The following is a 13,180-nucleotide window of genomic DNA, read 5'->3' on the forward strand; positions in this document are numbered from 1 at the left end:
TACAAGAGAGAGACACATCTTAGACCTAAAGACATCATAGATTGAAAGTGAAAGGATGGAAAAAGATGTTCTATGCAAGCTATAACCAAGAGGACAGAAGTAGCTATACTAATATCAGATAAAATAGACTTTAAATGTAAAGACATCATAAGAGCCAACGGCATTACATATTAATAAAAGGGACAATTCACCAAGAGAAAATGACAATCATGAATGTTTATGCTCCCAACCAAGGAGCTCCAAAGTACATAAGCCAAACGTTGGCAAAACTGAAGGGATCTATAGACATTTTAACAATAATAGTGGGAGACTTCACTACACCACTCTCCTCTATAGAACAACCAGACAGAGGATCAGCAAGGAAACAGAGAACCTAAACAATGGGATAAACGAATTAGACCTAACAGACATTTATGGATAGATGGAATATAACATATATAAAAATAACAAAGATGAAAGCAGAAAGATGGTTTCACATTCCAAAGAGAACTAATATCAATCCTGCTCAAATTCTTCCAAAAATCTGAGGAAAACTGAATACTACCTAACTCATTTTATTAAGCTAACATCTCTCTAACACCAAAACTGGGTAAAGATGCTACAGAAAAGGGAAACAACAGGCTAATTTTCCTAACAAATATAGTCACAAATATTCTGAACAAAATACTAGCAAATCAAACCCAATGACACATTAAAAGAACTATACATCATGACCAAGTAGGGTTTATGCCAGGAATGCAACGGTGGTTCAGCACAAGAAAATCAATCAATATAATACAGCACATTAACAAATTGAAAGGGAAAAATCACATGATCATATTGATTGATGCTGAAAAACATTCAACAAAATTCAGCATCCTTTTCTGATAAAAGCACTTCAAAAGGGATCAAAGGAAACTTTCTCAGTACTATAAAAGGCGTGTGCTGGTTTGTGTACCCCAGAAAAGTCATGTTCTTTAATCCTAATTCAACATTGCCAGGTGGGATTTTTTAATTGCTTCCATGGAGATGTGACCCACCCAAGTATGGGTGGTAATTTTTGACTAGGTGGTTTCCATGGAGATGTATCTCTATCCATTCGAGGTGGGGTTGCTTACTGGAGTCCTTTCAGAGGGAACCATTTGGAAAAAGCTTTAGTGCCAACAGAGCCCACACAGCCAGAGACCTTTGAAGATGAAGAAGGAAATCACCTTCATGAAATAAGAAACTGGGAAAGAAAGCTAGCAGACATCTCCACGTGCCTTCCCAGCTGAGAGAGTTCCCCCGAACTTCATTAGCCCTTTCTTTGGAGTTAAGGTATCTTTCCTTGGATGCCTTAATTTGGACATTTTCATGGCCTTAGAACTATACATTCGCAATTTAATAAATTCCCTTTTTTTAAAAAGCCATTCCATTTCTGGTATATTGCATTCTGGCAGCTTATAGACAAACAGGGCATGTATGAAAAACCCATAACCGACATCATGTTTAATGGTGAGAGACTGAAAGCATTTCCCCTAAGATCGGGAATGAGACAAGAATACCACTGTTATCACTATTATTCAACATTGTACTAGAAGTCCTAGCTGGAGCAATTAGATAGAAGAAAGAAATAAAATTACCACCCATACTTGGGTGGGTCACATCTCCATGGAAGCAATTAAAAAATCCCACCTAGCAATGTTGAATTAGGATTAAAGAACATGACTTTTCTGGGGTACACAAACCAGCACACACCTTTTATAGTATTGAGAAAGTTTCCTTCCATCCCTTTTGAAGTGTTTTTATCAGAAAAGGATGCTGAATTTTGTTGAATGTTTTTCAGCATCAATCAATATGATCATGTGATTTTTCCCTTTCAGTTTGTTAATGTGCTGTATTATATTGATTGATTTTCTTGTGCTGAACCACCGTTGCATTCCTACTTCCAAACAGGAAAGGAAGAAGTAAAACTTTCATTATTTGCAGATGACATGATCCTATACTTAGAAAACCCTGAGAAATCTACAGCAAAGCTACTTGAGCTGATAAACAAATTCAGCAAAGTGGTGGGATCCATGAATAATGTACAAAAATCAGTAATGTTTCTATACACAGGTGATAACCTATCTGATGAGACAATTAAGGGGAAAAATCCATTCAAAATAGCAATCAAAAGAATCAAGTATCTAGGAATGAGCCTAACCAGGGATGTCAAGGACTTGTACACAGAAAGTTACAAGACATTGCTGAAAGAAATAAAAAATCACCTAAATAGATAGAAATATCCATACATATGGATAGGAAGTTTCTTGTTAAGATGTCAAGTCTACCCTAACTGATCTATAGATTCAATGCAATATCAATCAAAATCCCAACAACCTACTTTGCAAACTTAGAAAATCTACTTATCAAACTTATTTGGAAGGCTCTTTTTCCGTGATGAGCACGTCTGTCCAGCTATCAAAAATGTTTGTTTCTGAAGCCGTTTTGGGGTCAGATGTTTACACCTTGCTTCACAGTAACCAGTTGAGTTGAAGCACATTATTAGAAGGTTGGTGGACGCCATGTTGATTATCCCCCCATCAGCTGTGAGGAACTGTGCTGCATTCAGGCTTACCCAGTGAACTCAGTATATCCATACACTCAGAGTCTCCATATATACATACATAGCCCTCTCGCCTTTCCTCTGGCAGGATACCCTCTTGCTGCTCTTCTGGGTAATGAAGTTTAATGCTTGCTTGGAAAACTTAAACAGTTTAGAAGGCTTGATAGAAAGAGTGCATTAGTCTGAAGAGTATACATTGGATTGGAAAGAATTTCCTTCTTTTGTTTCTCCAAATCTTTGCACCTTATTTGAGATCTTTGCAGCTTGGTTCATGGATTCTAGCCTTGCCCATGGCACAGTGTACAGTGATCAGGGGACAAACCAGTGCACTATGTCAAAAGCACTCTCAATATTACATTTGACGAAACATTTTGTACTTTTCACCTAGCTTGTTGCCACGTAAAAGGGTTAGCAGCACAATTTTTAAAAATCTATAGGATTAAAGTGGCTTCATTTGTATACACTTGGAATCTAAACCAGCGTAAAAACAGTTTCCTCTATACTTAAATAAACAGTATAATGATGCCGTATTGGAGTAACCCATGAGACATGGTCAGGAGCAGAGCTTGGAGGGATATTACACAGGAAAGTAAGAGTAATACTTTGAAGGTCATTCCCCTTTTGTTTTATTCCTAAAGGAACACCAGTACCTAATCTTGAAGAAACATAAGATTTAAAAAGAGAATTTTAATAAACCAACACAAGAGACCAGAATTCTGTTTAGGTATTCAACAAAGCTTGTTCCAAGTTGAAAAAAATCATCTTGGTGTGAACTAGAAAGAGAAGAACTCAGCAGATATGACTACTCGGGAAGTTTGTAGTGTAATTGAGATTGTTAGAAGGATACAGCAGGTTACAAACATACCTAAACGACATTTAAAACCTCAGTCGTTCCCCTTCACTGCCCTTATAAATTTTGACATCTAGGGATACATAAATTCAAAGAATATTCTTTCCCAGTTTTTCAGATTTTGATCTCATTCTAAACTGGTGCTATGGATAGGCTTTCCCTCTCCCCTCCCCTTTTAGTATAAGGAAAGGTTTCCTACATGGAAAACCTCTTTTGAGAATTTCACATTTAAAAATAAGCCAAAGAACCTACAATCTCCAGATGGGTCCCTGGACTAGACAAGTCCTGAAACCTAGAGGGCCCAGTCTCTCCAGAACATCAGATAGTTCCATCTCCCTACCCCATATTAATGGCAGCCCCTTCCAACATGAAGAAGTTAGAATGTCCATAGCCCAGATACCCCTAAAAAGTGGGATAGAAATATCAAAGTTGATGCTGGAGTTATACAGAGAAGGTAGGGTTTAACAAATGAGTATGATTGCTGAATCATTAAATTGATATTCCTTTTAGTCTCCAGTATCTTAGAGAAGCTAGACGTAACAACCTAAAATTATATAATTGTAACCTATACTAAACTCTGACATCTGTTCTACAACTAATTGTTGTGCTGCACGTTGAAATTTATTGCTTTTCTGTATATATGTTGTTTCTCACAAAAAAGAAAAAAAAGTTGATTGTGATGATAAAAAATATGTATTTATTCCATCTAGCCTCCAATATTCTGGAGCAGCTAAAAGGAAAAATCTGAGGATGGTATGGTAGCCCATGACAAACTCTGGGATCTGCCCTGTAACTACCTGTTGAAAACTATTGCTTTTTTCTTTCTTTGCTTTGTATATATGTTACACTGAACAATAAAAAAAGTTAAAAATAGAAGCCAAAGGCCTGACCTTCACCTCACAAACAAATACAATGTATTTAGTCTCCCTTGACATTCCCTCCCTTTAAAGTAGAAGATGAAGGTGGCCACTACAGCTGTTTTTCAGGGGTGGGGAGGGTACCCTAAAAATAAGATTGTGGTGAAGAAAAAGTCTTACAAGCTGCCCTTTAGACCCAGCCAAGTCTATATTCTATTGTCACGAGTAGACTCCTTCCAGATTCACAAGGAAGGGAGAAGGCTGGGATGTCAGAAATTCTTCCCTAGTTGGGGGGGTGGGTGGAAGCAGGTGATGGCAGCAGGGAGAAATTGGCCTTCAAATAGCATGGATTCTCCCAAAAGCTCATAGTACGAGAAAAAGATCGTGGTCAGCAGATTATTTTATTACATTTGTATGTAAAGATTCCATTAAGCTAATTCTGCAGAGACCACCACTTAGAGAATCAAGGAATTCCTGTTCTGACAATTCCAAGTTAAAATAACTGTGTTAATCTGGTGCTTCACTTTTCTTAACTAAAATTACTTTTTTACTTTAAGCTTTAATAACGATGTTCACAGGTAACTGTAAAAAAAATAGAGAGAGAGAAAATACTTAGAAGGGAATGAGACCCCAAACAGCTAAAGATATCCTACAAAAGAAGAGCAAAGTGGGAGGACTTGCATTCCCCAACTTTGAAGTTGACTATAAAGCCACAATGGTCAAAGCAGCATGGCACTGGCACAAACAGAAATGTTTACCAAGGAATCAAATCCAAAGTACAGAGCTGTGTTCCAGTAGCCATGCTTCTTGATGATGATTGTATAATGATACAGCTTTCACAACGTGACTGTGTGACTGTGAAAACCTTGTGTCTGATGCTCCTTTTATCGACCTTATCAACAGATGAGTAAAACATATGGAATAAAAATAAATACTAGGGGGAACAAATGTTAAAATAAATTTAGATTGAAATGCTAGTGATCAATGAAAGGGAGGGGTAAGGGGTATGGTATGTATGAATTTTTTTCTTTTGTCTTTTTATTTCTTTTTCTGAATTGATGCAAATGTCCTAAGAAATGATCATGATGATGAATATGCAACTATGTGATGATATTGTGAATTACTGATTATATATGTAGAATAGAATGACCAAAAGTTAAGAATGTCTGTGTTTGTTTGTTGTTATATCTTTTTTAAAAAATTAATTTAAAAAAAAGTACAGGGATAGACTGCCAAACCTATGGGCAATTGATCTTCAATAAGGCCCCCAAATCCACTGAACTAAGACAGAATAGTCTTTTCAATAAATGGGCATAGAAGAATTGGGTATCAATAGGTGAATGAATGAAAGAGGACCCCTAACTTACACCCTATGCAAAAAGTAATTCAAAATGGATTAAAAATCTAAACGTAAGAACCAGTACCCTAAAACTTCTAGAAGAAAACGCAGGGAAACAACTCCAAGATCTAGTACTAGGAGGGAGCTTCTTAAACTTTACACCTAAAGCACAAGCAGAAAAAGAAAAAAAATAGACAAATGGGAACTGCTTAAGGTCAAGCGCTCCAGTGCCTCAAGGGACTTTGTCAAAAAGGTGAAGAGTCCAACATAAAAAGGTTAGAATGGGCATAGCCCAAATACCCCTTAAGAGTAGGAGAAAGATCAAAAGTAATGGTGGAGTTATACAGAGAAGGTAGGGTTTAACAAATGAGTATGAGTGCTGAATCATTATATTGATATTTTTCTTAGTCCCCAGTATGTTAGACAGCTAGATATAAAACCTAAAACAGTGGAATTGTAACCCATACCAAACTCTGAAATCTGCTCTGTAACTAATTGTTGCCATGTACTTTGAAATTTATTGCTTTTTTGTATATATATGACAAAAAAGAAGAAAAAAAGAGAGAAGGAGTATACAGAGAAGATAGGATTTAACAAATGAATATGACTGCTGAATCATTATATTGATTTTTGTTTTGGCCTCCAGTGTCTTGGAGCAGCTAGAAGAAAAAATGAAAAATTGTGGAACTGTAACCCATTTTAAAGTCAAACTTTAAAATCTGTTCTATAACTACTTGTTAAAATATACTTGGAAATTTATTGCTTTTTTGTGTATATGTTATATTTCACAATTTTAAAAATATTTGGAAAACAAAAGGTGACGAGGCAGCCAACTCAATGGGAGAAAACATTTGGAAACTGCGTATCAGATAAAGGCTTGATAACCTATGTAAATAAAGAAATTATATAACCGACAACAAAAGAACAAATAACCCAATTATAAAATGGGTAGATACATTACTCTGCACTCTGCCAGAATGCAATATACCAGAACTGGAATGGCTTTTATAAAGGGGAATTTAATAAGTTGCAAGTTTACAGTTCTAAGGAAGTAAAAGTGTCCAAATTAAGGCACCCCAAGAAGTTCTCTTCAATCAAGAAAGGCCAGTGGATGAGAAACACCTGTTGGCTGGGAAGACACATGGCTGGCATGTGGTGGTCCCTTGCTCCTGGGCTCCGTTGCCTTCAGCCTCTGTTCCTGTAGGGCTACCTCACTTTCTCTCTCCAGGGCTGGCTTTCATCGCTTGGCTCCCCTTGGCTCTCTCCAGGTTCTGGCTTGCTTCACATCTCATGGCAACGTCTGCTGGGCTCCAAGCATCTCCAAACATCCATCTCTCTGTTCTCCACGTGTCCGTGTCTGTGTCAGCTCTGTTGTGAGGTTTCTCTTGGCTCTGAGGCTTCTGTAGTTTCTCTCATTACTTTCGTTTCTGACTCTTTCCAAAATGTTTCCTCTTTTAAAGGATTCCGGTAAACTAATCAAGACCCACCTGGAATGGGTGGAAGCACATCTCCATGTGATCAAAGTTAACACCCACAATTGGGCGCATCACATCTCCCGGGAGAAAATCTAATCAAAGATTCCAACCTACAGTATTGAATCAGGATTAAATGGAACAGCTGCCCCACAAGATGGAATCAGGATTAAAACATGACTGTTCTGGGGTACATCATGTTTTCAAACCAGCACAGCAGAGGATTTGAACAGGCACTTTTCTGAAGAGCAAATACAGATGCCTAAAAAGCACATGAAGAGATGCTCATCTTCATTGGCTATAAGGGAAATGCAAATTAAGGCAACAATGAGATATCATCTCACACCTGTAAGAATGGCTGCTATTAAACAAACAGAAAACGATTTGGATAGTTTGGAGAGGATGTGGAGAAATTGGAATGCTTATTCACTGTAGGTGGGAATGTATAATGGTGCAGCCACTTGGAAGACAATTTGGAGATTTAGCTCAGAAAGCTAAAACTAAATATTGAGTTGCCCTATGGTCCAGCAATACCAATACTTGGCATATACCCAGAAGAGCTGAAAGCAGTGACATGAACAGACATTTGCACACCGATGTTCACAGCAGCATTATTCACAATTACCAAATATGGAAACAATCCAAGTGCTTATCTGTTGATGAGTGGATAAACATAATGTGGTATATACATATGATGGAATACTATGCAGCAGTAAGGTGAAATGAGGTCCGTCCCAAAGCAATGATAACGTGGATGAAACTTAAGGACATAATGCTGAGTGAAATAAATCAGACACAAAAGAACAGATACTATGTGATTTCACTATTATGACTCTGGTAAAGGTAATCTCGGAGGTTATACTGTACAATATAGCAGAACTAGGGGTACACAAAAACTAGAGGGGTGGGGGAAGGCTACCCAAAGAGGTTGAAACTAAATGCAAGAAAACAGATAGAATAATGGTAACTAATTTGTAGGCTTGTATTTCCACATTGCAAATAAGTAGATTGAAAGGGGATGTATCCTCCTAATTAAATCTATAATTATAAATAATTTTCACATGAACTATTTCAAAGATATGATAGTGGACGAAGAGTTAGCAGGAGAGGGACATAGAGGGAAAAACTAAAAATGCATGCTATCATGGTCAGGTTCATGTGTCAACTTGACCAAGTGGTGGTACCTGTTTTTCTGGTTGGGCAAGTGCTTGCCTGTCTGTGGCAACAAGGACATTTCATAGAATTAAATCATGATCATATCAGCTGCATCCACAGCTGATTCCATTTGTAATCAGCCAAGGGGAGTGTCTTCTGCAATGAGTGATGCTTAATCTAATCACTGGACGCCTTTTAAGGAGGATTCAGAAGAGACAGGCTCTTCCTGTTTCGGCTGGCGAGCCTCTGCTGTGGAGTTCATCCAGACCCTCCATCGGAATCAGTGGTTTCACAGCCTGCCCTGTGGATTTTGGATTCTGTGTTCCCACGGTCATGTGAGACACTTTTATAAATTTTGTATTTGCGAGGGTTCCCTGTTGATTCCGTTTCTCTAGAGAACCCTAACTAATACACATGCTATGGCCAATAGTTAACAGGAAGATATCAACAGTAGCGCAGCACACCCAGGGGCAACTCATTGTGGGGGAGGGACAAGTGATAAGGGGTAGTTATGATTTGATAGCTAGTGACACTGTATTTGCCAGTTCTTTATCATTATGGATCAATGAAAATTTTCTAAAATTGAAAGTTCTGCTGGTTGTGCAAACAAGTGAGGATACTGGAGGACATGGTTTGTTTAATTTGGACATTATCCATGATGCCCAATAGATGGAGGGGGCCAAAGGGTGCGGTAACTGAGAAGCAGAATGGAGAACTGTGATACATCTATCTGTTGGAATATGGTGTGGCTACAAAAAGGAAGGACATTGAGAGGCACACGATGAGCTGAATAAACCTTGGAAACAATACACTGTGCAAAATAAGCCAGAAACAAAAGGACAAATATGCTAAGGTCTCTCTCAGAAAATACCTATAAGGAAATAGGAGCCTTAACTGTGCGCGCTTATAGCAGACACTCTTAGTCTGAAGTTGTAAGTGTATTTCTAGATGCTGAGACACTGCACTCTATGTGTAGCAGCTGGTATTTCCCTGGGACTCTGAGTAACTCTGTAACACCTAAGACCAGAAATGTAGAGCTGCAGCCCTGAAAGTTAGCATAGCCACATATAATAACAGTTAAAGTACCTGAAAAGAGATCAGGCCTCAATTAGAGTTTAAAACAAAGCCAATCTGGCTGGGTCTAAGGTAACCTAGAATTCAGGGTAAAAGATGATACTGTGTGTACTCTAGGTCTTCAGCTACTACATAAGACCAAAGGCAGAGAGGTTTATTGTGTCTAGAACCTGAGTTTTCATTAACATAATCTAAATCAACCTGTCTGGATAACTCATTTAAACAACCCAAACTCCTGGAGTCCAGAATGGGAATGAGGCCTTGTATTTCTGTGTGGCTTAATATAACAGCAGGGTACCCCTTAGACTATGGTGGGCTGATAATGGAAAGTATTGGCAGAGTCTGTGCTGGTTGGAAAGTATTACACACCCCAGAAAAGCCATGTTTTAATCTTGATCCAATCTTGTGGGAATAGCCATTTCTTTTCATCTTGATTCAATATTGTAGGTTGGAAACTTTCGATTAGATGTGCTCCAGGGAGATGTGACACACCAAGTGTGGGTGTGAGCGTTTGATTAGATGAGATGTGGATGTACCCATCCCATGTGGGTCTTGATTAGTTTATTGGAATCCCTTAAAAGAAGAAACACATTGGAGAAAGTCTGAAATGATAGACACCTCAGAGCCAAGAGAAACTTCACAGCAGAGCTGGCACAGATGCGGACACGTGGAGAACAGAGACACAGATATTTGGAGATGCTTGAAGCCCAGCAGAAGTCGCCATGAGATGTGAAGTAAGCCAGAACCTGGAGAGAGCCAAGGGAAGCCAAGAGATGAAAGCCAGCCCTGGAGAAGCAAAGTGAGGAATCCCAAAAGGAACAGAGTCTGAAGGCAACAGAGCCAAGAACAAGGACCAGCAAATACCAGCCATGTGCTTTCCCAGCTGATAGAGGTGTTCTGGACAGTAACGGCCTTTCTTTTTTTTTTTTTTTTGGCTTTTGGTGGGCGGCACTGGGAATCGAACCCAGGTCTGAAGGGTAGCAGGCAAGAACTCTGCCTACTGAGCCATAGTAGCCCACCCTTTTTTTTTTTTTTTTAAGTATCGGCCTTTCTTGAGTGAAGGTAGCCTCTTGTGGATGCGTTAAGTTGGATACTTTTACTTCCTTAGAACTGTAAACTTGCAATTTATTAAATTCCCCTTTTTAAAAGCTGTTCCCGTTCTGGCATATCTCATTCTGGCAGTTTGAAAACTAACACAGAGTCCCTTGACAGTCCAAAGGGAAAAAATACATATATATATTTTATATATATATGGAACTATTAAACTTTTGCATCTGGGAAACCCTGAGTACCCTCTCAATCACTGGGGACTCCCAAGAAAAGAGACCAAGTCTTAGATTCTGAGGCTTGCCCTTAGGAAACTTATTTCTGTAGGGGAGAAGCTAAGACTACCCATAGCGAATCTCCCTGACAACATGGGACATAACTCTTGGGGATGAGTCTAACCCTGGCACTGTAGGATTGACAAAACCTTCTGAACCAAAAAGGGGGGAAAGAAGTGTAATAAAATAAGGCCTCAGTAGCTAAAAGAGATCTCAGATAGCATTAAGAGGCTGTTCTGGAGGCTACTCTCATGCAAGCTTCAGTTAGACAGTGCTAAGTGCCATGGTTTACTAAACACAATCAGCATCACTCCTGTTGACTCTTAACAACACCTGGAGCTTGAACTGAGACTCTATAAAGGTTTCATGTACTAGGTTTGCCTTCCTGGAACATGTAATTCCCGAGGGTTCCTAGGCCAGATAAATCCTAAAACTCAGAGAGACCAGCCTCTCTAAGATTATCAGTTAATCACACCCCCCTATCCTCTAGTGTTGACACACTTTCTCAACATGAAAAAGTCAGAATGGGTTTTGCCCAAAGATTGGGATAAGAATCAAAGGAGAAGGAGGAGGTATAACAGAGAAAATAGTATTTAATGAATGAGTATGACTCCTGAATCACTATATTAATAATCCTTCTAGCTGTCAGTATTTTGGAGCAACTAGAACAAAAAATCTGAGATGGTAGGATGGTAGTCCATGACACACTCTGAGATGTCTTCTGTAACTACTTGTTGAAGTGTGCTTTGAAAATTGTTTTTTCCCTTTCTAGCTTTGTATATATGTTATATGTTGACAATAAAAACATTTTTTTAAATATCTAAGAATAAATTTAACCAAGGATGTAAAGGACTTGTAGACAGAAAGCTACAAATCATTGCTGAAAAAAATTAAAAAGACCTAAATAAACAGAAAGTTCTCTACACTCATGGTTTGGAGGACTTAATTTACTTTAGACGTTTATACTACCCAAAGCAATTTACAGATTTTGCACAATCCCAATCAAAATCCTTGGTAGAAATGGAAAATCTAGATATCAAATTCATATGGAAGGCAGGGGGTGCGGGGTGAGGCTGTGCGACCCTACGGGGGGCGGGTGGAGGTAGCCCAGGTATGGAGTCCCCAGCTCCCATCCATGCTCTCCCGTGGGCTCCGTGCCTCCACACCAGGCTCCAGCGTTCTGCTTCTCAGTTCCTCAGCCTCTGCAACCAGGGCCATCCTATGTGGTGCAGAAGGCTCTCCCAGATTATTCAGACAATGAAGACAGTTCCTCAGAATTTTTGGAAAGGTGCTCTTCTCCACTGACAACTCCTTCTTCTGGGAATTCTTTGGCTCTGCGAAGCATGTTTATGGAGAAAAATACATCCTATCAGTACCCAGGGCAATTTTGTCAGTTGATCTCAGTGGTGAAAACTTATCAAATGTCAATTTCTAGATGATTCTTCAACAACGAGTTTGCTTCTTAGTGGGGATGAGTACCAGCAGTACTTTGACTCAGCCTGTTTTGAGGAATCTCGGAATGAAGACGAAATTGTGCGAAGTCTTTGTGAAATGGATGAGGAGAACGGCCTCATGGTTCAGTGTGAGCAGTGCCTGTGCTGGCAGCATGGCGTGTGCACGGGGCTGCTGGAGCAGAGGACCCCAGAGCAGTACATCTGCTACGTTTGCAGAGACCCTACTGGTCAGAGATGGAATGCAAAATTCCGTTATGATAAAGAATGGTCCAATAATGGGAGAATGTGTGGGTTATCATTTTTTAAAGAAAATTATTCTCATCTCAATGCCAAAAAACATAGTTTCCACCCATCATTTGCTTGCTGATGTCTACGGCATGACAAAAGTACTGCCCAGCTTACAGCTGAAGATTGGAATACTAAAGAATAAACGTCATCCAGCTCATCTCTGGGCATGTTCTGGGAAGCGAAAAAACCACGATGAAGTAACTGCTGGAGTACAGAAAAGAATGGCAACACAAGACACAGTTGGTCTGAGAGAAAAGACAGCTTATGCTCAGAATCATAAAGAACCAGCTCGTTTGCCTCTAAAAATGGATGGAACTTACATAACCAGTGAGCCCAGCTACCAAAAGCCACAAAGTTTTGGTCAGGACTGCCAGTCTCTAGCAGATCCTGGGAGCTCAGATGATGATGATGTTAGCAGTTTTGAAGAAGAACAAGAATTTCATATGCATGATAAAAGCCACTTACAGTACTCAGTAAAAGAAGATGGGGAGCCTGAAAAGAATCCATCTGAAGGGAATATGGTATTTGTTTATAATGATAAAAAGAGCACTGAAGATCCAGGAGACTCGCCTTCAGTGGAAGCCCAATCTCTTTACCACACAGAAAATGTGCAGAAAGAAGTTACCAGCAGGATGGATCTAATTGAGAAAGAGGTTGATGTTCTGGAAAGCTGGCTTGACTTCCCAGGGGAGTTGGAGCCACCAGATCCCCTCGCAAGACTGCCACAGCTTAACCGGCATGTAAAACAGCTACTCGTGTACATGAGCAAAGTACAACAAATAACAGCTCTTTGTTCTGTATGA

At 39.3% G+C, this 13,180-nt stretch overlaps 1 pseudogene; it reads left to right on the plus strand.

The window, feature by feature from the left end:
- The first annotated feature begins 1,436 nt into the window (after positions 1–1,436).
- Positions 1,437–13,180, plus strand: LOC143654618 (PHD finger protein 20-like protein 1 pseudogene; annotated as a pseudogene).

This window comes from Tamandua tetradactyla, chromosome 13 (assembly GCF_023851605.1).
Source record: "Tamandua tetradactyla isolate mTamTet1 chromosome 13, mTamTet1.pri, whole genome shotgun sequence".
NCBI classification, from domain to species: domain Eukaryota; kingdom Metazoa; phylum Chordata; class Mammalia; order Pilosa; family Myrmecophagidae; genus Tamandua; species Tamandua tetradactyla.